Source organism: Gambusia affinis, linkage group LG20, assembly GCF_019740435.1.
Source record: "Gambusia affinis linkage group LG20, SWU_Gaff_1.0, whole genome shotgun sequence".
Taxonomy (NCBI): domain Eukaryota; kingdom Metazoa; phylum Chordata; class Actinopteri; order Cyprinodontiformes; family Poeciliidae; genus Gambusia; species Gambusia affinis.
In genome coordinates this window covers 14,644,616-14,672,379 of record NC_057887.1, presented here as the reverse complement: position 1 = coordinate 14,672,379, position 27,764 = coordinate 14,644,616, and the positions used below count along the sequence as shown (strand labels likewise).

Genomic DNA, 27,764 nt, shown 5'->3' with positions numbered 1-27,764 from the left:
GTTTCCGATCAAGACATATTTTCAGCTATCCAACCACAACCCCCATCTTGGTACCATCAGACCCCATCTACGATGATTTTCAGCAAATACAATGCGTTTTAAATAACATATTTTTAAAGTTTACCTTTTTGTTTAACCAGTTCAGCCATCAGAAAATACTTAAATCTTAAGCAGTAGAATAACAAACAATACTTTATCTAAATCCCATCTTCACTGTAGTTATGGATAACAAGTTTAAATACTCCAAGAGCCCCAACATTTTTTACTAGACATTAGGTCATTATTATAACACCCCAGAATATCTTGTAACCATGAAACAAAAATGATTATGTAATGCTATCACAAGCCGTGATGCAAATTTGTGTCAATTTTAAGCTTATTTGGGGTTACACTAAATTTATGCATCATTCTGTTTTTCCTTTTATAGGGGACAACTAAAATTGGGGGAAAGAATGTCTAGTATTTCAGGTTAATAATAAAAAATGGGCTGAATTTCACTTAAAAATTTCATTGCTTTGGTTTACACAACTTGGAAACTGTCTTCCACTGAGAGAAAGAGCTATGGAGATACAAGCAAGTAGTTTCAAACTTGGCAGCCATGTTGGATTTTGAGTTGAGAGGTGGAGCTTTTGACTGTAAATTAGTGAATTGAGCGACCTTAAGCTATTTTTACATCGAGCTATCTGTGTTTTTAGATTTTAGATACTGTTAATTTCCTCAAACAGCCTAAAACAGCAGTCTAGTTGTTCTTTATTTGATGATATGTTTTATTTTCACAACCTTCCATGTTTCCCAGCCTTAGAGGAGCGTCAGAGTTTAAACCTTGACTGGGTTGGCGTTGGCTATTTAAAGGACAGTGCTCTACATTCACAGTCTTGAGTGAGGAGTTGATGCTGGGGCACCGTCCATCTGTTCACACAGATGTGTAACTGCTTTTAATGCAATCCAGCCTAGTGGGACAAGGTGTTATGCAGTGGCCATACTAGAGTAATCCGTCCATTTCTGCTGATCCTGCTTTAAGGGCAGCATCCATAATCTACATTCCAGATATATGACTGTATGATCCATGTAAACAGATTTGGTCAAATGAGCTCACAGAAGACTGATTTCCTCACCTCACACAGCCTGTTCATTAGGACATTTTTGAATGCATTTTAATTTACACCTCAGAATTGTTTAAATGTGTGCACTATTGTTCCTCTCAATGTGTTCCCATGGTAACTCGGCCTGCAACGCTGCCACCAACGTGGCACCTGAAGGATGTTGAACACGAAAAATGCTCAGAACAGAGAGACACTGTGCAAACCTGAAAACCTGATGTTATTTCAGGTTTTGTCAAAGTGAAAAGCTCCCACAAGAGAGAGATGTTTTTTTTTATTTTTTATAAAGCATGGAAAGGTTAGATACTCTCAGTCTACTTCATTTCCACAGAAAGGAGATGCACAGATGCATCTCAATAAGTTAGAATATCATCCAGACTACTCCATAGTATTTAAGTCTCCTAATTTTGATGGTTATGGTTTATTGCCAACAAAAACACACAATGTAGTTCATCAAAAAATACAATTACTACATAAATCCAATAAAAAAATGTTTTCAACAAAGTCTCCCTTCTCTGAGACATATGTACAGTAAATCAATACTTAGTTGGGATCCTTCTACAAAATTTACTGCATTAATGTAATGTGGCTTTTGATGTCAGTGCAGTAAACTTACTCATATAACTACTTTTTTCAACAAGCTGAAAACATGGTGCGTGTGTGTGTGTGCGTGTGTGCGTGTGTGTGCGTGTGTCTTCTCAAGGTTGTGATTATTGTTGTTGCTTGTGGAACTGTTTTAAAAACTTTTTTCTTCCACACAGTTTTCCATTGTGTCACCGTCACTGACAGTTAGATTCTCTGTATCTGTGTAGCCAGTGACATAAAATTTATTCATTATTTATTATTATTAATTATTATTATTATTATTGTTATTATTATTACTGGTCCTGTGTAATATTTATTTATTGTATTAAATTACTGAAATAAATCAACTTTTCTAAATGTATTGAGATAAGCTTGCATTTACTTTATATACTTTCGACAAATTAAATAAAAGAACATGTTCTTAAATTTACACTCATTATGGTAAAAATCTGCTCTTATGTAAAGTTAATCTAAACCTTCCTTTAGTCTCCAGTACTTTTAAGGTGGGGATATTAAACTGAACCAGAGGTTCCCATGAAGTAAAGCTAAAGTACAACTAGTAGTAAAGATGGAACAGTCCCATTTCCTGGTAGACTTGTATACACCAGGGACAATTAGGTTAATGTAATATCATTGTGTTTAGAGCATAAGAATAAAACAAATCATAGTCTGTGATGCATAAGCTTGTTGCATAAGCTGAGGAGGGAGCAGCTGGCTTTGGTGGCTAGATTGTGTTCATAGGAAAAGGTCAGATTACGATTTATTTTATCCACTCACAGGCAAAAAAATGCAGTGAGGATACTGTGGAAAGTGATGCCTAAAGTTGCATACTGCAGATTACTACAAGCAATTTGGGTGGAGAGGAAAAGCACTAAAAAGCAGAATTCAGTATTTAGTTGATCTACAATTGACTCAGACAGATTAGTGCTTTAATATTCAGCTGATACAACACGGTCCCCAAAAAACAATTTTTGATTACAAGGGTGGCGATTTCTGGAGAACCTGCTCATAAATAAGAATAACAATTGAGAAAAGAATGCTGTTAAGTAGATGCAAAAGAAACAACTCCACAAATAGTAAAGATGCATTAAAAATGTTTTTTTAAAGACATTTTTTTGACTGTTTAAATTTTAAATAAAGATATACTTCAATTTAATTGGAAAAATTGAGAGTGAGAACAGAGTATAAAGTCAACAGTAAAACCCAGAAATTTTCTCCAAAATTTCTCAGCAGTCAGGAAATGTTTTTCTTCATCAATGGAGAAGTTTAGAAAAATATTTGTATTTCCACAATATGAAGTCTTGCTATATCACAAACTGTGTCTGGTGCTTTTTTACGGCTTGACCTTCATTCTTTGAAGCAACTGGAGCCAGGCAGAGTAGGCAGAAATAAAGATTCACAGATACTTGTCTATTATAGCTGCCATTTTATCAGCCAACTTTGCAGTGCTTCACACCCAGGGCAGCATTTCTCCACAACAACTGCAGAACGGCTCCCTTGCCGTTAAAGCTCCCTCCTGTGCTACCAGCATCGTCATTAATCAATTCTTGCCTACTTCCCAGGGCGCCGAGATGCTGTGGCAGTGGTAATGACCTCGGAGACCAGCCAGTACCGCTCCACAGTGTCAGCTCTCCACCTCTGTGTGAACAAATAAAGCATTTCCCCTGGAGATCGAAGCCAGAAATAAATTTGAGCTCATGTTCTGTAGGCGCATAAAAGCAGAGGAATATTTACAGAGCAAAAATATCTATTTGCTGGAAGGATGCTGCCATTTTTGATGGAAATGTGACGGCTTCTGTCTGACCCTGAAAGCCATTAGAGCATTGCTCACTACAAAAAACAGTATTTATCTGTTGCATATTAGTTAAAAGAGAGTACAAAATGACAGGCGATTACTGGTAATCCTCTTAAAACATTTTAGTCATAACATTTAAAAGCAGGTCTTACTTACATGTAGCTTAATATCTGTAGTTTTTATAGGGTGAGGAAGGATCAGCCTCGCTTCACACCGGTGAGGCATGAAAACTGTCTGATGCTTGCAAACGCTAAATGAACATTTAGTCTAAATTAGTCTGTTTCTGCATAAACGAGCACACCACAGTGACATGCCAGGTGAAATATTCACACGAAGCCAGGTGTCTGTGCGAGGGGGAAACAGAGACCCTCTGTCTTGTGAGGGGTCTCATCATGTCCTCGCATTCATCTTCCTCCCCTCCTGACACTTTTGGGATTCACCTCGTCCCCTTTTTCAATTATTCTGAGGCAGAGCAATTATGAGCTGGTTCCAGAGCCATCGATAGTTGGGCTAATGCGCGGCAGCTTGGTTTAAGATGACGAAGCCGAGCTGTGACACTTCTCATTATCGCTCCGCTTCGCTACAAGCAAATGCTGGATGAAGATGTTAAGAGTGATGGGACTAAAAGAGGATGAACATTCATAGAAATCCCTAAAGTCTGTCAACAAAGAGACACATGCTGCTCAATTAGGAGGATATTTAAAGAAAAAGTAAACCTTTTTCTGAATGAGAAAACCAGTTATTTCAGTTCTAAGCATATGTTAAGCCTGGCTTTTTATGCTAAAATTAGATTGAAACCATTTGTAGGCAAACATCATCTGCCTAAGGCTGCACAATGCTGACAACAACATAATTTACTGCACATGCATACAGTTCAGTCCCAGAAATTATGCTGTCATGCATCACTTGATCTGAAAGGTGTGTTACAAATAGATTAATGGCCTGCATAGGTAATATTAGCATGAAGCCAGCTTTCAATGACACAGAGGTGACTTCCATTTAACCTGGGCAACTTCTGCAGAAGAGACAGTGCTCAGAATTTTAAACTGTATTCGACAATAACTGCTGCATCCTGATGTATCACTTAACCCTTGTGTTGTCATGCGGGTCAAAAGTGACCCACTAGCATGTTTAGCTGTAGAAAAAAATACCTTAAACTATCTTTTTTTCCAACTTGATCTTTTATGATTTTTCCTAAATTGACCCCATCATTAGAAAAAGTGAGACTTAGTTTTTGCTTATGTTTCAGTTTGGTATACACCACTAGGGTACAAGGATTGTCTTATGGGTCATTTCTGACTTGTGAATTATAAAAGCATTTAAACAGCAGTAAAAAGTTCAAAGGTCACACAGAAACAGTCTCTAATACATACATTCACAGCTACACACCCAAAGTCACACACCAACCTTCTCTATTACAGTATTTTCTGGACTGATCTGCACCTGCAGCTAGCCCCTCACATCACACAAGGTCCCAAACACAACAAAAAACAACCATGAACACAATAAAAACAAATTCAGTTTAGAGGATATAAAGGTGCCCTAAATCAAAGTACCACTAGTTGATTCCTTGCTGAAGCCGTGAGTAGATGTTTCACTGTCCAACAGGTCATAGGTTATATGTTCACACATACTGTCTTACACAAGATGTCGAACATCTTATATAATTTTGCAAGATGTTAAGCATAAGATTTTGAACATCTTGACCTGCAAGATGAACATAAATCCTGAAAAATTATTTAACATTCTACAAAAATAATTTTGCAGAATGCTAAGCATAAGATTTTGAACATCTTATGGTCAACATCTTATGTTGAAGATGTTCTTATGCTGAGCATCTTCAACATTTCCTGTTGAAGGATGTTGTATGAGAAAAGTATTTTCATTATTGACATCCTAAACGGTATAGAAGAATTAACTGTTGACAAAAAAGTTACAGATTGTTGACTTTTTTCCCTTTCAGTTTAGTTAATTCAGAAGTAATTTCGTCACACTTATTTGTTTTTATTTTTGGCCAGAATTGTTAAGAACCACTGTAGATGTTCCTACATTGCAGATATTGCAGACCCCTAAAACAGATCTTCACGTGACAGACATAACTTTGAAGGCATGATGGTGTTTTATGGCATTTTACATTTATAGTATTTTCTCTGAGGAATGCACCTCAGATGGATTAGAAGGTGATGGCAGTCAGACAGAGGGAGCTTTCCAGCTGCAAGGAAAGCTCCCTCAACTCTGCCAAGACCTCAGGCCATCTCACACTCAAATATACTTGACTGTCATGTTATTCTCTCTGTGTTGATCTAAGGTCACTAAAAGACACTTCTATCTGTTCAAAACCTCACTACCTTACACTTTTTATCTGCCCTCACGATGTGTTGCTCTTACAAAGCTAGGCAGCTAGCTAACACTTGAGTTGAAAATAATCCAGTCCTTGATAGTTTTCTTGTTTTATTTTGCAACTCTTTTCTGGATTGTTTTTCCTTTCTTTTGTAAAACTGTAACAAAGCACAAAAATACACATCAACCACAGACAAGATACAGAAAACAACTAGACTACAGCAAACAAATGACTCCCAATTATCACCAATTAGCTAATGATGTAGCTTTAAATTTTGGTTGGGAAACGTAAAACTTTTCTATAAAATATTACACAATACTGAAATGACAATTAATAAAATGAACTCACAGACAAATAGTGACGAAGTAACAAACGTGTCTGAAGGACACTCAAAGACACCAAGCGTACAGCTGAACGAGTTCTGCTTGACTGACCAAATTAAATACGTAAACAATGTCCACTAGGTGTCAGTAAGGTTTTATAATTTAACTTACAATTTACCATTGGAAAACTAAACTAAACGTAATGATGGAGTCAGCACACTCTATTTTCGACTTTGCTATACACTTTGGAATGAGGGCAGCACAATAGAAATGGTGGAATTGGTATATTAATAATGAATATTTATCACAATGTCAACTATGAGAAGCCAACTGTTTGTCATGGTTAGCCAACTCTTTTGTAGTGATGCAACAGGTAGAACTCGCTAACTAGAAAACCCCAACAAGCTCTCTGTAATACTACCATCCTACAAATATTGATTTCGTTTGTCCTTAGTGTTTGTTTTCATGTAGTGTTAACTACCCGGGAGCCACATGCTCTCTTATTATAGACTAAACCATCTGCCCTATAGCAAACACATCACTGCATGTCTAAATGAATTGTCTCTGAACTGTTTGCGATACATTTTACGGTCAGCAAATTCAGGAAAAGATCATAAAATACTGTAATTTTCACCAAACAAGAGCTAATGAGATGTTCTCTGACTGTAACAACTGAGTGTACTGTCTCCCTGGAGTATGGATGGCTCTTCCTTATGTTTACCAAGCACAGAAATAACAGGCAATGGAGAAACCCTGTGGGACAAACAAACCCACTTCAGTCAAGTGAATTTAAATTAACTGCAGTGTCAGTGCCTGTAATCATGATAATCCACAAGTTGTTTTTTTTTTCTTCTCTTATTGGCATGAAATCGATTTTGCGTCAGCACTAAGGCGAGGGTTAAACAGACCTGACTCTGGGGGAAAACAAAGTGTTGTGGGATCTGGGGGAGGAAGACAAGATCTATCACCCAAAATATCCTTTCATTGCCAAAGAGAAGGGGCGGGGAGGGCAGGCGTGGAGAAACGAGCGATAAGCACCGCTGTGGGAGAACAAAAAGCCACTTGATTCTGGGGGAGGAAAAGAGAGCAGAATGGATAAGAGTTCATGCTGTGAGGATGAGAAGCCTCCCTCTGCTGCTCTGCAGACAGGTCTTCTCCATGCAGACACGGGTTGTAAAACCCTTCTCCTTAAACAGTGGGTCTTCTGGTTCATGACGCGCCCCCAGTCTGCAGGAGAAGTCGGACTTCGCTGCTGAACGGCTCCAGTTGCCATAGCAAAACCGGCCCTTCACAGTAGCGGTTATTCATCTTCGGGAATAACAGCTCCTTTATGCTCGCTTATCACACTCGAGGCAACAGCAGGTTGGGGAAACAACCGGAAAACAAAAACAACTCTAGTTCTGGCACATGGCTCAGATTGAAGAGGAGGGGCAGCAGCAGTCACAAGCATTCCTTGTAGGAGAGGATGGAAGTGAAAGCACGGTAATTATGTCACATAAACCCAGGCCGCGGACCTCAACCTTGCACATTTTTTCACAGTCCTCTTTTTGATCACATTATGAGCTGCACTTTGTTGATTAACATTGTGTAACCCTGTCGTTTGGGCTTTGTCCGACTTCAATAGGAACATGAGTCATTCAGTGGGACCATGGGCACCACAGTGAGACTCATTGTCCTCCCTGCAAAGTAGGCTTGTTACATGAATGAAAAAGAAAACCCCTCTCACTCCACATGCACACCATAAGATGAGCAAGTGACTGGTCGGAGTCAAAGAAGACTTGGAAAGAGAAAGAAAGGAAGTGCAACATACACAGAAATCTCTGCTGAACAGTCAGGGGAAGATCTTTGCTTTGCTGAAATCAAAGACCTAGAGAGGGGGAGGAAGTCGTGTCAAAACCTACAAGGACAGAAAGGCTGAGAAAACGTAATGGAAGAACTAAAATTTAAATATATCAAACTTGATAAAATATTAGGAAAAACTTGCTTTAATACATACCCTTAAAAATTCCAACCCTGGGAACAAAACTATGCTTTAAGAAAACCAAAGTTGCCACTGAGTATTAGACCTGATATCAAATAAGTCAGCACACAAACCTCAGTCACACATAGATCAGTGTTTAGACTATATTTAACACCAGGGCCAGCGTGTAGCTTAGCAAGTACAAGGAAATGCTAAAGGGGCCTAGTGTGTGGCATAAAAACGGACACGAAAAGAAATTACAATTGTGTTTTTAATTTATTAGCTTATGTAATTTCTAATATATAAAACCTATGCTAATTTAGCTAGCAAAAAATATTAGATACTACATCTAAAAATAATGCCTCTCTGCCTCCTGTCCTAGTAGTTTGTTTGTTCCTGCACCCTGCGCGCCCTGCAAACACTGCTCTGTTGCTGCTCACTGACAGTTGACAATTTAAATAACTGCACATTTGCAAGCCATTTTTTGACATATAACTCAGGTTGTCATCAGCATGGAATGAAAATGGAAGCAATGTTTTCTGAAAATGTGACCTAGAGGTAAACGATAGACAGGAAAAAGAAGGGGGCCTTAAACAAAGCCCTGAAGACCATCACTGGCAAAACATTTGTGCAGCAACAATATTTTTTCAACATTTATTAGACCTTAGTAAATAATAATTATTTTTTTTACTTATTACAATTATTATTAGGAAATACATATATAAGTGAAGTAGAAATATAAAAATAAAACCCCTCTGCACAAGTAAAAGTGTTGGTGCAATTACAGAAAAAAACCTTCTGAAAAGTGGATCTTAAATGCCAAAATGTTCTTAATATTTATTAAAGTTCAATATTCTCCACAGGTGATATTTGCCAGGTCTGGTCTAGGTCACACTTCGCATAAAATCTACCTTTAGGATTGAGCACCCGCTCTATCTTTTTTTATTTATGTGCGTGTTTTGCCGTGTAAGCACATACTGTCCTCCATCTGCTGTTTGATGAAGACTGTTTCCTTTCCTCTACAGCCGGCCTTCCTGTGCTGCTCCCCTCCAGAAGGGATATGGGAGCAAAAGGCAGCCACACAGTCCAGACAAACAAACTGGATACGAAAGAACCAGACACAACCGACCGCCGATGACTTTATCCACACAAATAGAGTATTCTCCTTCTTTCCCTATGTTCTGATTATGGTTTCTGTTTTATGTTTTCATCTTCACTTTCCTTTTGCCCTTGTCTCATTGTCACGCACCTCCGCTTATCACTAAGCAGCTTGCTGGAGACAAAATATTGTAAATGCATATTAATCAAGACAATTTTCAATACGGTACTAGGGAAGTTTAGACACACTTCTTGTATCTCTCTTACCATTTTAAATGGGATTTCTATTAATTCAAAGACAAATTCACAAAGTCAGTAAGAGTAAAAGTCAAAGGCTTCATATCTTTGGTTTGTGATTCTAATTTATAGTTTCATACAGTGCTGAGAAATACTGTTTTTATCGGTGGATCTTCATTATTTTTGAAAGTTGCCATTCCAATGTACGATTAGCTGTCAATAAATTTGATAAAACACAGACGACCAATGTCACCAGGATCTCAAAACCAGTGAAAACATAACCCTGGACCTCAAGCAATCTGCATTTCTGTGCCTCTCCACTCGTCCCCCAGAGGCTGGGACCCTGATTTCCAAATTAAATGCATAATGTACGTTCATCTGAGAAGGGCACTTCTTTCATCCATACTTTTTCCCTTCCACTAAACTTTGCATTAATATGCTAGAACTTACCTAATCCAGTGCAATCCAATCTTGTTTACTTTCACATGCATTTAAAAAACAAGTGGCTGCCAAAAGCATTTGGTCAGCTGTATGTAGACACCGTGAAGGAGAGGAAGGATGAAGCTAGTCCAAGAGAAGGCATGAAGTGAGGCAATAAGGATGTTTAAAAACAATAAAATGAAATAAAATCGATTCTGTTGCACAGAGGGAGCCAATGAAGACCAGCCAGCAGAGGAGAAATGTTTTCTTGCCTGTGTGATCGAACTAAAAGACAAGACGCTGCAATTTAGAGAAGCTGAAGCCAAGAGAGGGCAGCATGGCTGACCCAGAAATAGACCACGATGCAATAGACACAGTGCAATGTAATAAAAGTGTGACGTTTTTAAAGTCCTACCTGGACAAAATGGTAGATTTTGGCAACTTGTCACAGGTGGAAAAAGCTTGTTATTCCGAAAAGCTTGTTTTTCCAACAAATTTGATGTTTGCGTCTCATGTCTAATGTTGCTTTCTGAGTTCATCCCCAGATTTGTAGCAGTGGATTTCAATAGAGTCTAACAGACAAAATTCATATGGTGGAGAAAAACTTGGGGACAAAAACATGACCTCAGTCTTATGACTAAAGAACAACAATTGAGGGGCATCCAAGCTTTGATTTCATTTAGGAATTGCAACAACAGATGAACAGATTTAGTCTCATGTCTTTTTCACAGGAATGTAGATTTGGGAGTCACTAGCATAACAATGTGATTAAATTCAAAAATTTCCTCAAAGCAGAACCCAAGAGCGGATGATGGAGAGAGAGAAAAAGAAAGATCCAGGCATGGAGCCCTGAGGCCCCACCCAGCAAAAAGACACTAAAGATGATAAACTTATTAATGCTAATACAACAACTTCTATCAGTCAGGTAAGAGCGAAACAACTCCCAGGCTGGATCTTTATTACCAACACAAATATCAAGATGAGAAATGAAAATGCCATGATGCTCTGTGTCAAAGGGACAGAGGAAGTGAAGTTTGGTTGAATAAAGATGGATGGACCAAGACCTGGTTTTTTGGTATAGCTACTTTACAGCCCTGAGGATCACACTTGTACTGCTATCAATAACAATCAAGACAGGAGATCATTTGACATTTAAAACATCTTTTAAAAGACAAGGTGAATAGCAGCACCGGAGGAATCAGAAAGTTTCATCTGATATGGCAACTGAGTGAAATTGTTTCTTAAAAATATTTGTTTTTCACTTTTTACAGTGCTCTGATTGTGATCTTTTAACATGTCAAAGAAAACCTGAAGCCTGTCTGTCCACCTGCGCTCAGCTTTCCTGGAGGCCTGTCTGGCAGAATGAGTGACATCTTTCAGCTTGGGCTGACGTGTCAGTTTGGGACGTCTGGGTTTTAATGGAGCCACCATGTTACACGACAAAATACAAGCCGACAGAGACTCCGTCAACTTTTCAGTGTCAAAACACATGGAGTAAACGTTAATGTCATTAAGAAACAGATGAGAGCCGAGCAGCAGTGAAAAGGTGTGACAGTCGGCCAGAACTGAATCCAAACAGAAACACAGATGTTGAATAAAATGTGGACATTATCAGAGCTCACAGCATCACACATATGAGTTGTTCACGGAAAGCCCCGATGACAAAACAAAGAAAGACATGTGCTTGTTCATGTGTGGAGTTACAGACCTGACAAGACTTAATCTTTAACGGGTGACATTTCGGGATGTTAAAATCCATAACTATTAAGACCTGATCATATTTACTGATCACTTCAATCAAACCATCAGAAAAGTCATTTAAGAAGTGTTTTTTATACTGAGCCGGTCAATAGACCACTACACACAGGACCGGGCGAGAGCGACCCAACTCAAATATGATCAATTCAAAACTGGAGGAAGTGATCGGTGCTGAGAACAAAACTTTAGAATAGCTTTGGATGTTGCTATGCCCACCAATGACCTTGTAAAATAGTTTCATATGGGGACCTGGTTTGAGGTTGGAAAATATGTAGCTTGCGTCCAAGCTGCTGGCTCATCCCAGCGGCCGACATCTGTAGCCCCAGGAGCCTTGATTAATACCAGGGATTACAGACACCGACACATTTATGTAATGCGGCCCTGTAAAAGCCACAACCAACCTTTATGAGCAAAAATCTGAGGCCTGTAAGTCATCACCACTCTCTCTCTAACTTCTCTTAGTTTAGGAGGCACAGACCACATAACTGTATCATGTAGAATAACGAGTGTTTAACATAGTCTGTGTAGGTTTTACCCCAGTCCATTTTTTGACCATTTTTAAATCATAAATGCAAACCTTGCCAATAACTTTAGGACAAGTTGAAAACACCTGAACATACTACAGAATGTGTGGAAACTAAAAAAAGAAAGAGGGATAGTCACAGCACTAAGAAATTGCTCATAGTTTCCCAAAGTATGTTGACAATATGACTCAAACAATAAATTCAGGCCTGAAGTGGCAGAAGTAGGAAATGATGTTAAATATGTGCATGTTTTCTAAAGACCTGCCTAAAAAAACTACATCACATTGAAGTTGAAATACAGAAAGAAGAGGATTAAATCTGAAGTTTATAGTGAAATTGAAGGGTTAGTAAAGGTCACAACTGAATTGTGTGCTCTATGGCAGCAACTTTAACTAATTCAATGGGACTGTGGAGGAAAAGGCTCAGAATCTCTGTTTACTGTTTAAAAGTCAAACAAGAAATGTTTCATTTATTGAGCCTGAAACTTCAAACAGAATTAATAAAATACCAAATAAGATCCAAATGCTAATCATATTTATTTATTTTTTGTTCCCCCAAACTGCCTTGCCTTCAAATCCACAAATAAATCATGCAAATTACTCCATTTTGAAATTATAACACTGACTTCTACTAAGAGCACTAAGTTGTTTGGGTCTGACTGTCACTTCCGTTTCACTGCCCTGTTCCACTTCCTGTTTTATGGTCTTCTTTGCTGGTCAGACTTGACTTCAAAATGAGGAAGTCGATTTAAAGGAAACCATGTCATCAACTTGTGAGAAGCTTCTCCCTGAGTGCAGAGAAAAGCTGGTGCCTTGTAACACTCGCTAAAACGAGTCAAATTCTCATGCAGTCTAATTTTAAACTTGATCACAATAAAAGTTTGATTCAGTTGCTATGTGTGTAGAGTTCGTAATTACCTGAATGAGAGTTGATTCAGAGTGTGCCGACTCTCAGATCCATAGTAACAGTTCCCATGGTCCTCATCCAGTCCAGGGGTCACATTGCTCTCCTGTTCTGAAGCGTGAAGATATCCAGAAGCTGGAGGCTGAAGAGAGACAATCCCAGTCTCCAGTAATGGTTCTCACTGGGTTAACCTGGTCTGAACCAGCGAAACAATACTGGATGCCTTCAGGAGATGCTCGCCTCCTGTAAGAGAGTAAGGACGGAGCACATGTTAGCCAGTTAACAGGGCAGCAGAACAGACAGAAGAGAAGACGCTGGTGGATGGAGTGAGGTATGATGTAGTTCCTGTCAGAGGAGGAGGAGCGAGGAACGGCACGTGAAAAGCAGAAGAGCAGGCGGTGAAAAGACGGCTTCTCAAACGAGAGAACTAAGAAAAGGAAAAAACTGTATACCAAAAGAATTCATGCTCTACACAACGCATCACAATGCCACAATGAATTCTTAAAAAATGTTTTCCACCTTTTAATGTGATATTGAAAACTCTATGTAGAACCACTTGGTAACAGACATGGAACCACGAGGATACCTTCAACTAGAGAGGTTTAACAGGGGATGACTGAATGCTGAAACTGAAGCAGTGGATGCTTCAACAATATATTAACTACCGGGTTACTCATTTTATCTGAGGAAATCGTTTAGAAATTAATTTTTATGGGAGCCACAGAACATTCATAATAAAACAGACGAGCAAAAAGAAGCTGTAGCACAAGATTAAGAAACAAGAAATAAAGAAAATTATACTTTTGGTTTGATAATACTGGCTAAATGCGTGAAATATAAATCAGTCCTTTAAAGTTCAAGCTCTTAAAAAAAGCACATCACTTGATGAACCAGGCTGCCCTGGATACCAACAAAAATAAAGCCCAGAAAAACAGACCCCCCCCCCCCTGCTGTTGATAAATCTGACAGATTTGCAACATAATTTAATATAAAGCCTCCTCTTCTCTATTTGCCAGCATATTTACTTTAATCCAGGATTTTTTCCCCTCCTCTCTGTATTTTACTCTGTGCAATAAAACATTGGTACAGAGACGGTGTATTAGCTGCAGCAGAGGTTGCAGTTTGATGCCATCTAATAAATAAACCCTTTGCTGAACCATGGGGGAGCAAAAAAGGAGGGTAAGAGGAGGAGGAGGGAGTGCGATGAAATGGGGACACAGAGCGCGATTCATCTACCTGGGAAGGCCACGCAGCCTACGTATCTGGAGCCTCTCTGTCAGCTGTGTGAAAAATATGGCAAATTTACTTTTTTTCCTTTAAACATCACAGCAAGAAACTCAAAGCTAGATGCTTGTGGACATTTTTCTGCAACTTAGCTGTTTGCAGTGTTTCAAGGTTTCCCCCTCAGCAACGGGATGCATGCCTTTTGGTTGCGATGGTGACCGGATCGTCAGGCTGGGCACACAGAAAGAATGTGTATGTGTTTATCTCTCTTTCCTGTTTCTCTTTTCTAGGCTGCCCCGATAAACTAATGGACACATCTCCAGCAGCCCCCACCTCCACCCGCCCGCTTTTCTCCCCGGTTTCGCCCACAGGAAACCGGGGAGAAAACACGCTGTCAGCATTTGCTTCACGACATCCTGTTAAATGAGATGTCATGCTTGAGGATTACCATGATAGTCTCACAGGGCCAAAAGCTAATTCTGGCAGAATCAAGAGGGAAATGAACAAAATAAAAAAAAGAAAAAATTAGGATCACATCATCAATCCTCTGTGATTTTGTTTTGAATTTGTTTCTCATTTCCTGGGAAGCATTTGCGGAGGCGTATTTGAAATCAGATACAGTCTCAGGGTTTATAAATGAATAATATGAGGTCTGACAGAGGCGAGTTAGATCTAGGAAGCTGCTGAATAATAGAGGAACCTTTCTTTTATATGACCAGATGCACAGTATTAAAAGAGAAAAGCTGCTACACCAAAATTTCTGAGTGTAGAATATAACTTGGCTACGCAAAATTTTGTTGCATTTGGTTAATGTAAAATTAACATAAATCTACCAAATGAATAAAAAAAATTTATATAAAAGCCATAGAACACTTAAAAAAGTCCCAAAGTTCAGTAAGGGGATTGTTTTCAATACTGCAACAAAAGTGACCCTGAAAAAGCCTAAGATAAGGAGTTTAATGAGAAGCATTAATGAGAAGCTCAATTATGAACGGAGAACATGATGTACTTTTGAAGACTCAATAAAAAAAATAAATAAAAAAAAAGCAAAAAGTACTGGTATTCACATGTGGATATTTGTGTGCACAGTAGGAAAAGACAATGCATTTATTCAGAAGTGGAAATGATAAAAAAAAATCTTAGTTGAGACATTACATAGGACAACACTAAGATGACACCTCAAATCAGATCATCACCTGCAGTGGGCTTTTATGAGAGTATGAAAACCCACAGAAGATTTTTTTTATTTTATTTTATATTTTTTTGCAAAAATGTGCAGTGCAATTTTATTACTGTTATTTCCAATAGTAAGGCAACAATTACTCCTGGATCTGCTTAAATCTCACAACTAGGCAAGGCATGGTTTGTGGCAAAAAAAAAAAAAGAGAAAAAGAAGAAAAAAAAAAAAAACACTAAAACACACAGTCATTCCATTACTGTGTTTTAAAATCTCTTTAATGAGATTCCAGAGAAAAGTGCTCACCCCTCCATAGCTGCTCATAAAAATACCAGTGGCAGCATGCAGGAAACTGGTCATTTATTATGAGTAGGGTTTGACTGCTGTAACGCCAGTAAATATTTTCCCACCGATTATTGAGAAGGGAATAAATAATCTGGCATGGGATTTTTATTGATCACTATTTTTTTTTTTAATTGATACTCCACTTTTATCCTGTCTTATGTTTTGAAAGATGCATGTTTCGTTTTCTAAATAAATAAAATACAATCTTATGATTGAGTAACAAATTTATCATCTAAATCCGGGCCACTCAATGGATTGTTTGCGTCTTCATCGTAAGTAGCCAAAGAACTTTAGTTGCATTACTGCCACCTACTGGACTGGAGTGTGTGAAACAGTTTTGCTGAGAAAGGTGCGATTAATTGTGAGATCTGTAGACAGTTCCATGTCTACCAAGTCTAATCCCTACTTGCTGCAGCACAGCTAACCTTTAAAGGAAGTTAGAAAAGTAGCAGCTAAACAAAAGACCTGTTAATTTAAAGTCATTGCATGATTTTTATTTGACATGTTGTAATCTGTGATGCAAATGCATTAAACTAATCCTTCCATTTTACTTAGGTTTATTAATACTTCTGTGTAGGGATGAGAAATGTCTGTAGAGGCGAATCACTCACTCTTACTCAGGATTTAAGTTCAACTTCAGCATAACAATGAATATTGCACAGACAGAGGCATGGATTTCTGCCACACCTATAAATATATACGTGCAAACAGACACAGATGTGTCTGTCTGACATTTCCATCTCTACAGGGTTGTGGTCAATCAGATTAGAGTATCACACAGAGATCTCTGTGTGTACCAAAGCAAATCCATTTATAGAGATAAGCTTTGAGGGCAGTTGATACTACACACCACCTCACCCACTGAGTGTGTATCAGCCTCCAGCATCAGTTCAGAAGAACAATATTTACAGATGAGCTCTGACTTGTCGCTGCATGTTACATAAAAAAAAAAATAAAAATAAAAAAATGTCTCCAGCAGTTCAGGACCTCCAAAGAGGTCACGAGATAAACCTTTAGACCTCAGAAGATAACTAACTAAATAAGTACATAGTAAAGAGTTTTAACAACAGGGTTTATTTATTTATTTATTTTTTTACAAGATTCATAATCCAATACCAAATATATTTCACTTTTAAGGGGTACAATTTCTCAATTTTAGGAATAAAAAGAATGTTAAATTCGTGTTTGTATTTTCTAGGCAAATAGTGCCATTTTATAGCAAAATCCAGTATGTTACCATCAGTTGTTATAAAAATGCTGCACATATCAAACATGAGTTTAAAGAAATCTGATATTGAACTAATTCCAAAAATACTATAATTTCCCAGAGATTAAAAAATTATCAAACCTTCTTGACTATTAATTATCTGACCACTGGATGGAACTCCCAGATGGTCAACTGATCTTTAAATACGACAAAACGAGACTGTGATGTTGTTGCGAAAGTAGCATAATACTGATTTCCATACTTTTGTTCCCAACACACAGGTACTATTCTGAGTTGAAGTGCATCAAACGGGGAGTGCATACTTCGAAGACTTGACAGAATTTGATGTCCCTCAAAATCTGCTTTAGTTTTTCACTTTCATGACCGCATGACACTCGTTTCTCAATATGCCAGCATATGGCCCAGGTCAGGAAACGCTGTGACAGCAGCTTTAAAAGGTTGAACTTCTAAGATTACTACCGGTAAATATTATTGCAATAATATTTATATTGTGTGTTTTCTATTGTTTTATGTTGGATTAAAATTCTTTCATTGATCTTTTAGAAATCCCAGAGTCTAGTTTCATTACATGCACTCAGCACAGCAAGGAAATGACAATGAATTATACTGAGCAAATGCAGCGTCATTTGACTAATGAAATAGAGTAATTAATTGAAGACAACTTTCAAATAAGATTTAAAGTGGATCATGCAGCAATCTGGTACCAGTTTCCCCATGTGTGGATGTCTGAAAGTGAGAAAACCACCAAGGCAAAGTGTGATTAATGTGTTTACAACCAAACCTGAAAGGGGGAAAGGAGATCCCATTTCCTCAATGAAACATGGAGCTGGAGGATTCGTGATAAATAGCACATGTGACCGAATGTGATATAGGAATATAAAGCTGTGCCTGTGATTCTGGGCTCCATTTACCAGAGCAAGCAGAGAAATAATTAAAAAAGTAATTTGTGAGGCGAGACAGATCACCTGTCCATCTGAATTTTAAGCACACCGGTGTTATCATGGCATTCTGTCTGGCTGAGCACCAGTTTCTGGTCTCTGGCCAAAATAAGCTGGATGTGAAGTGATAACATCATAAAGAGACTCTTCTGAACTTGGCAATCCATGTTATTTTCAAGTGTCTGGACATTTTCTTTAAGAGCCAACGCGAGGTAAGAATATTTACAGAAACAGAGAATGTGACAGACGGCATCAATAGTGTTATTTAGATGGCAAGGAAGGTAATTGAGAACCTGATTTAATACTCATCTATGGTTTCCTCAGATCAATACTCAATACAGTGATGGAAGATGTAAAAAAAATGGTCAAGAAAACAAGGATGTGCTGCTCCGACACAAATAACTCAAACAGTTAAAATATATATATGTATGGTAGGTTATAGGCATTCGTCCATCAGAACAATAAGACGTTATCGCTCTGGTCTGATTTGTTGGTATGTTTGCTTGTTTATAATATTTGTGCGAAGGTGCAATATGTGTTTCTTATTGAGCATATGTGTGGGTTTTTTAAAATGTTATTATGGCGCAAGTGTTCAAGATCTGTTTTTATTGTATCTTCTTTAGCCATGGTGGCTACTTTTCACAGCACATGGAGTCCAAGAAAAATGGTCCAAGATCCCTTTGGGATCAATCAATCAATCAATCAATCAATCAATCAATCAATCAATCAATCAATCAATCAATCAATCAATCAATCAATCAATCAATCAATCAATCAATCAATCCATTTGTTGTGGATGTCAGATGGAATAACAGATATTTATTTAATAAAGATAACCAGTAGGGGATTTTTTTAAAGTTGTTTTGTTTTTGTTGCTTTTCCATAGAGACATTTTTGGGAAACTCCCTTGTCCTTTTTCAGGTTCTGTAAAATAGATTATTTAAATAAGCTTCAGACATTTTATTTTACATGAACTCAAAAAAAATATTTAAAAACTTAAAGACAAAAGTGGAATATGGTCCTGGCAGCGTCATGCTGTGGGAACACAGAAACTAGTTAAAGTTAATGGAAAGATAAATGAAGCCGAGACCAGATTTAAGGAAAACTACTGAACTGGGATTTCAGTTTACATTTACACCCTTAATGATATTTAATCCTCATTATTGCAGATTGTTGTCTGTATGACTCAGTGGGCAAAATGTAACTTCTAAAAATTGAAGGAGGCTCCCTCTGTTTATTAAAATCCTTCCTCCAACGTACCATACAGTGTACAAAAGATTCTATACTTTTCTAGTATAACAACAATTTAAAAAAAAATAGGATAAGTCTAGACAGTCAGTCAAGCCCATTCTCAATCGTAGGACCCAGACATGGCCTACAGCTTGCCATGGGCTGTACAAAAAGCAGATCCTCAGTTCATTAAAAGAGCTGCATGGGAAAAAACACATTATTCAGCTTTCCAAGCAGCAATCCAACACGCATCCCCTCGGTGGTGGTCTCCCTTATTGCTTTCACATCCTCTCTCAAAGCTGTGGCTTGGAGCCACTCAGACAGGACACAGTCAGGATTAAACTAAGGATTTCCTGAAACATCTATACTCCATAAACCCCCGTTGTGGTAAATATTCATGACAAAGTAGCAGTCAATAATCAAGGACAATGTAAGAGTAAAAATATGTGGCTCTCTGAAGCCAAGTGTGTGTACATCAAGCTTCATGCCTCGTCTGTTTGCACAAAACTCGTCTGAGAACTGAGAGTTTTCACACATTCGAGTGAGAAATCAGTTTATTTCACACAAAACCTGTCAAAAAAAGAAACAGGACTATAAAAAACACACATAGATCTAACCTGTGAAGTATTACAATAATGCTCTTTTCAGGAAAAGCTTTCTTTAGAATGTTAGCTACTGAAAAAACTGACAACACAATGGGTTTTTAGGCTTTGCTTTTAACCTGTTATATTTTGTCGTTTTACAGCAACAAACGTCAAGGTATTTTATTAGAACTTTCTTAGTATTACATGTATTCAAAAGAAGACAACTAAAAACTGGCATATTTTTCAAGAGTCTGTGGGCCTGTGATATCAGTGACATGCAGTGATAGCTATTGCAGCTCCAAAAAAAACAAAAAAATAAAAAATAAAAAAAAACATAAAAAAACAAAGACTCCACAGATGGAATTTGTTGATGCCTTTTTGCTTTTCACAAGTAACACCGCACAATATCATAATAAAGTTAAGTCAGTTTCTCCCATCCTTTCCCCAAACACACCGTTCCAAAAGTGGAATATGGTCATGGCAGCATCATGCTGTGGGAACACAGAAACTAGTTCAAGTTAATGGAAAGATAAATGAAGCAGAGACCAGATTTAAGGAAAACCTGGAGGTTCACCTTCCAACAGAACAACAAGCCTAAATATAAAGCCACAGAACCACAATAAAGAGATTTAAAGCAAAGCATATAAAGGAATGGCTCAGTCAAAGTCCGGATCTCTGTAAAACTCGATTCAGTAAACCTGGCCTTGAGCTATTTTGCATAGAAAAATAAGCAGAACTTTTTCTCTTGATATGTAAACCTGGTGGTTTACACATAGTTGAAATCTTGCTCTAGCTACAGTAAAAAAGTGGGGATGAGTACAAATGCACTCCACATTTCCAGATTTTTACTTTAAAATAATTTTCCTTCTACTTCACAATTATGACTAAAATCCTTAATAAAATACACTAAAACATTTTGACTATTAGGGGGTATGAATACTTACGCAAGGGACAATATGCAACAACTCAGCTTCTGATGACTGTCCCTGCATGACACATCCAACCAACCAGAAATAACCACAACTTATTACATCACATCCTGTGTATGAGCTCTGACCTGCAGGCGAACGTGGGAGTATAAAATTAGCTGGACTGTGAGAACTAGACAGGCAGAGGTAGAGTCCGTCACTGAGGCAGAACACAAAAGGATACAGGAAATAAAAGAAAGAAAAAAAAAAACAGTCATAATTGGAACAGCTCAGAGTTCTTTCCTGTCATGTAGCAACTCTGGCTACAATAACACTGATATTAGGTCAGCTCTGGCTCTCATGTGCAACACATAAACCCAGATTAGAGGGTGAAATTCCACACTTAAGATGTCTAATGACGGGTTAGGACTAACAAGCAAAGTATTAGCGCTCTAATGGGACTCAATTTATAAAGAGCCAGACCAGAGGGAAGGGAAACCAAACAGAGCCTGGTTTCATGCTCCATTACACACAAGCACCATCTCATATGGATGAACCACTCATTTTCTTAGTGACTTTTCACTAATGGAGTGAAACAACATAAACGCCTGGTGGAATAATAAGAGCTCGCTTTGAATATTTGATGCAGTTTTTAAGAATAAATAACATTTTATATATATATATATATTTCCTCACTTTTACACTTGATTTGGAGGAAAGAAACTTAATTCTTAATATTTAAATATCAGTATTTCTCAATGGATGGTGCAATTTCACTAAATGCAGGCGGTTTTGTGAAGCGGGACTTTCCGACTACAGCAGCAGTAACACGAACACGCGGGGAGTTACTTTCACATTATGAAAGCTTGTTGAAGCAAGCATAACAAGCGATTCCTACAGATTTTGTGGCCTGTAAGATGATAAAGAAAAGCCATGAATAAATACATATTCTTGGTCTGAAAGTATGGATTTACAACGCAATGTGCACAGACTGAATAACAGTGAGGAGGGAGTTCAAACCCCCCACACAGGCCTTCGCAATCCATGCGTACAAATCACAGGGTGGGATTTTAAAATACTTTCTGAGGAACAGAAGTGGCTGTTTGTGTATGCGAGTTCAGATCTGTCCATTTTGATAAAGGTAGTTCAAGAAAAATACCAGAAAAGATGAGTGGATTTGATACGTACCAATCAAACAGTCACTTTAGATCACAGGCATTTATGATTTTTGAAATCATAATCATTTGAAATCCCCTGTTCAGAGTGGGACCGTCAAGTTGGGGTGTATGACTGATCCTTGACACTTAGTCATGGAGTATTTTGTTGAAAACACAGATCAAGAATTAAATTATGACCAAGGAGAAACGGATTTCAATTACCCTACCCAAAACCTTTACTCTTGGAACTTAATTACCCCGAAAACCTTTTTATATTTATTGTGCGTTTCTACTGCTGTGCTGCAAGGAAAATTAAATCTAGTGTTGCTGAACTTCACCAGTAAAGAAAACCTATAAAAGTAGAAGAACTACAGCGTCTACAGTTTCCACTCAGTTCTTGGTTTTTTTCCAGTTGCAGAGCAGGAATATTTAAAAGCCTGAAATACTACCAGAAATGGAGGTTCTTACAGTATTATAAGCCTGGGTGAAAAAAGCATTTTAATGATTTAATAGCTTCTGTTGGAAACAGAAAAGCAAAACCACAACTGTCACCAAAATAATGTGGTGTATGCTGTCATGTAATGTCATGTGGTACTTGACATTACATGTTATACATGTAATGTCATTACATGTATAACATGTAATGTCATTACATGTATAACATGTAATGTCACGTATAACGTAGATTTACCATTTAAAAGTATTTTAAATTTAAAAGTATTTTCAAGTGCTTGTAACCTAGGAAATAACTTTATACACTTCATAAATGTATAGGGCAGTATCATGCTACTCTGTGCTCCACTGCAGTTTTTAAACTCTTGTCTATTGTGTACCATGCTGGATTTGCTGAAATATCATCACAAAGGGATTCTCTAGATAATCTGTACAAAGAGGAATGTTGATAGTAAATGCTATGTACACTAATCACTGAAATAACATGGCGAAGAAGACAGACTCCAAAACATACTTTGTGTGCATTAAATTAGCAAAGCCCTTTTCATTTTAATGATTAGTTTCTCTGAGATACAAAATAGGGTGGGAAGTCCCTCCTCCTTATATTTATGAGCTATTTAAATAAGGGCTTAGAGAAATCTCTGGAACTTTAGCACACTCTCTGGTACTTTAACCCATTCAGGAACACTGTGACAGAACATGATAGTGGTTTTAAAACAGTAACTCTTGAGTTTTCATGTACATTTCAGCCCGTGCCTACAAAGAAGCTCAGCAGCTATGCGATGGAGTTTATTGTTTGCCATATCAGGGTAAAGAAGACCCCAAAACTGGACAGGAACAGTAAGATAAGACCATTAAACTATTATTTTTAGATTGTATGACAGCAGTTACAGTATAAAACTTAGGTGGAAAAATACAATGTTTGTGGAAGGCTAAAACTGTAATAGAATTTTAAAAAATTTCATCCACCCCTTAAATTCTGCCAATTGCAGTAATGCAGACTTCTTCCTTCCAACGACAGAAACCACCATCCTTTCTCCACAAATCTTCACCCCAAAGATGGAGATTATTATGAAAGCACCAAGCTGTTTTTCTGGGGTAAATTCCTACTCGGGTAATCTCTATTTACCCTGGTAGATGTTACCCTGGTAATCTTGAAAGTCTTCATTGAAAGAAACTCAACTATGATTTCCCTTTTACTGTCCAGCTGGCCAGCCCCTTGTTTTTCTGAATCCTGTCTGGGACAGGAAGTAAAAGCTCATAGGAAGAACATGCTGTAAACCTAAATCAACAGGATGCGGGTGATTCACAGGGCAACATCCACTGCACTTTGGAGCAGCAACTGAACTCGCCTATAAAAAAAAGACCTCAGTCCTCTTTGTGTCATTTTCTTCAAAGGCATCACTCCAGCTGATCTAAAGCCAGTGCTATGTGCATGAGTAAATACTACAATCTAGTAATCAGACAGAGGAGTATTTGCACCCCCACTTACTTACTCTACGCTCCTTCCAGGAAGCAGTCATGTAAACACTCTGCTGCATCGTCGAGGTGCAACATGAGGGCCAAATGGATCACATGTTTGAGTTTCATGCCCACTACAAACAAGCCTGGGAGAATTTGAGCCATCTAGAGGTCAGAAAAATCAAACAAAAACTGCAATTCCCTTTAGGTCTCATTATCCAGGGTTTTCAGATTACAGATGCAAAGCCATGTTGTTTAATTTTAATCCCCCCTGTATTGGTGTAACAACAAACCTGTAGGGAAATCAGGAATAAAAAAAGAATGCCGAGAGAGGAGCTGTGCTACTTTATCTGTAACAGGTAACAGGAAATTGACCACTCAGCAGATCATCTACAGTAGCTGCTCCAGTCAGCACGCCGACTGATGGATGGCAAGTCACACTTGAGCAGCGACACCATCGATTTCCGTCCCATGCGACCAGAGACTGCTGATTCAAGATAATGTAGCATTTTAAAAGGCCTTGCTGGTGGCGTTGTGAGGATAAATTCAGCAGTTGAAGCTGATAAACGAACCGAAGTTACATCTACAGATGAGATTTATTTTTCCTGCTCAGGAACGTTCTCGACAGTAAATCACCGAAAAGGTCTTCTGTTTCTAATGAAATATTGACAACTGCGTAAAATTACAGCCAATGCATAAGATTGATTTGTTTGTCAGTAGAAACAATAAAAAAGGTCAATAGTATTCAATATTAAATTTCAAATGAACCATATTCAAAAAAATACCTTTTGTTGTTTGCCTGGTGTTAACTGATTTTAAATCATTTAATCTTTCAGCCTAACCAATGTCTAAATGGTCAGAAACTATTAAAAAGCCAATTATTTCGAATCAGTGTACATACTATAAACACCAACATCCTGTGGTAACAAAAGCACTCTTCAGTTTTCAGTATCAGTGTAGTGTTTATAGAATAATAAGAGGAAACACAGAGAAGCTATTTAAGTCTAAACTGGATTTTCTACTAAATTTTAAAAGGCATTTAGGCAATTCATTAAGACTAGAATGAGAGAGAGCAAGGCTTTGAACAGATAATAGTAAGGCTGAAGTGAGCACAGCAAAGTTGCTCTGTTTTGCCCTGTTGAGCCATCCATGCCTGTTTGCAATGGAAAATTCTGTATTTTAAATGTCGGCAGCCTACAAATACATTCTCTAAAAATATGCATACAGCAGTTGTCAATTAGCCATGCTAATTGCTAACTCCAGATGCTAAAGACAGCCAAAGTGACAGACATCGTAAAAAAAAAAAAAATAAAATAAAAAATCTATCTCCTTGCAACGTTTTTTTTTTCCTTCTTTAAATAACATTTTTAAAGCAGTTTGAAATATTTAACTTAAAAACAGGATGTGGAGAAAACTACTCAAAGAGCTCATCATCCTGTATTTTAGCGCACATCCAGCACACATAATCATAGACTTTAAATTATAAACATTCACACAAGCCACCACGGTGATGCAGCGCGGCATTGATTACATAAATTAAACATTGCAGGAGCAGCTGTCTCAGAGCGGGCTGTCAGTGTTGTAGGTATCAGGCCTGGCATTATTAAAAAGATGTTAGCTCATCTGAGTATCCTCAGGATTACTGGTGTGGATCTTTATAAAGAGCTGTAAACAAAGGCTCCACGTGCTCATCTGAGGAGCAAAGATAAGAAAGAGAAAAGAGGGGGGGGGGCTGTTAGGGTTGACTGCCAAGCTAGCAGCTGTGTGATGGATTTCACATGGATCTATCTCGGCTTCCCTCCGCCATGAACAAAGAGCGCCTTCCGAGGAAAAGCCGTGGAGGGATCATCTATTTTCCATTCATATCAATTGCCCTCACAGCAGGTTCTGCATGACTGCTCACACCTCATGGTTCTTCAGCGTGCAATTATTCTGTTTGTCAGACACGCAGAGAATCATAGGTGGGCATATTTTTGGAAGAGGGGAAAAAAATTGCAAATATGCAAACGTTTTTCTTTGCTGAATGAGTGAATGTAGCAGCAAGTGCAAAAACTGTGCTGCCATTTACATCCCTAACACCATCAGTCTCACTTTCATACAACAGAATGATACAAGAGCTCAGATTATCCCTGAAAAGATCTATATTTTGGCAGATTTGTTTAGGGTTTCTTCACATTTCCGATGTAAAATTCTATACTTTTCCAGCACTAAAATTTCCACAGTTCATGGACAGATGGGTGGCAAAAATGTATAAATGCTTAAGTGGAAAAAATTGTGAATGGATTAACAGTCAGATGGGTACATAAACATAGATGGATGGATAAACAAATGGATGGATAGATTGATCAATTTTTCCCCCATCTTTATTCATACGTTGAAAAGATTTTAGTCATATTTCATTGTTTTACAACTAAAGGTTTGGAAAAAGATTCAATATTTTGTTCACTTTCTCTAAATAATAAAATTCAGTTAGTGAGCAGAAGAAAAATAAAACCTTACTTATCAAAGGCTACAGCTCACGGCATGCAAAAAACAGAACCTCTTATGATTTTATGACAACAGCAGAACGCGTCAACACACCAGCAAATGAGAGATACAACGTCAAGCTCTGCAAAGGGTCAAAAACTCACAGCTCAAATAATGTTTAATACTGAATCTGGATTACTGCAGCAGCTCTACGCCTACAAATTACTTGTATCCCAGTCGCAGCAATCAAAGACAATGGCACTTTTTGTCCCCTTAGAACCAACAGTACCAAACAGTAACAAAGACAGACTCTTTCCTAAACGGGTCAGGAGTGATTAGGCAAGCGGCACAGAGAGACTTCAGATCTCCCAGAAACAAACAGAATTTGGCTGATTATGCCTGAACCAACTGCAACTCGCTTTAACTGGCAATAAATGGTGTTGCACTTTGGCAATTATGCATTATATAAATTGGCCTGTGTTATAAACATATACACAGACTGCTACCAGAAACATACATCTGTGGTAAAAAAAATGGCACCCAACTGTCTAGACATTTTTGCATAGCTTGTGATGACAGCCTAACCATCTTGGCTGCTGCGTTTGTCGTCACGCTTTTGATGCATTATTTATTAGCCTCCCACAGAAAAGTCACAGATTTTACACAGACACATCTGAAACTGAGCTGAAATGGAAGCAGTGAAGCAGATGACAGTGTTGTATTGGCAGCAGTGCTGTTTATTTCACTAAAACTTCTGACAAATGCTAATAAACAGGCGCAATGGGATGATGGTCAGGTTTATTACCAAAACAGTGCAACAGAATGGCTTTCTACTATCACTTTGCTAAAGCTTCATAGAGGCACACAAGGTAGCAAAATCGGGGGTTGGCATTATTTTCCGCCAATAAAATAAATACGACTTCAAGGGATAAAATCAAAGCAAAGAAACAGATTAAAGGACATCTGCTGCTCGGGGAGGTTGAGAGAAACTCTGAGACAGATGGAAACAGGCTGAAGGAAAAAGAAAAAAAAGGACTAGAAATCACTCAGGGTGACCTGCCCTTGCCCCGCAAAAACAAATGACATCAGAGTAGCTGCCAATCAGCTGATGTGACACAGACAACGGCTGTCAGAACTTGCCCCAGCTTTCACTGAAGACTTATGAAAAGCTGCAGAACGCCTCGCTCTAGGAACAACACAGATCAGTGAAAGTCAACATGCCGATTTTAATATACACATAGATTACAAAATTACTAAGAAAATTCAGTGAACAAACAAGTCAGGCTTGCAAAAATGCGTTCAAAAAAATTGCTTGAGTTGAGCTATTCTGCTAACAGCAACCCGGGGTGTTTTTTTTTTTTAAATGACACTTCAAACGTTCCCTTCATGCCCGCTTTTGAGAGGAATATGGTTTGTTATTGCAGCAACCAACACCATGAATCTACTGATGGAGATAATTTGAATTTAATGTCAGAAACTGACAGTTTCTTTGCTATAATCCAATGATAAAATGTATTTATTGTTCCCATGAGATAGAAATAGTTGGATA

The 27,764-nt window shown here is 38.0% G+C and overlaps 1 protein-coding gene across 6 annotated transcripts in view; it reads right to left on the bottom strand.

The window, feature by feature from the left end:
• The window catches only part of ptprea (protein tyrosine phosphatase receptor type Ea), a 71,385-nt gene that overhangs the window by 20,757 nt on the left and 22,864 nt on the right, over positions 1–27,764 (bottom strand). For 4 of the 6 annotated variants that reach the window (XM_044103793.1, XM_044103797.1, XM_044103794.1 and 1 more), the window contains one exon: positions 13,059–13,287. The gene's annotated coding sequence lies outside the window, so the exon portion shown is untranslated. Of the gene's footprint in view, positions 1–13,058; positions 13,288–14,280; positions 14,500–27,764 lie in introns of all 6 variants that reach the window. The other 2 variants (XM_044103792.1, XM_044103796.1) reach the window with 1 other exon arrangement.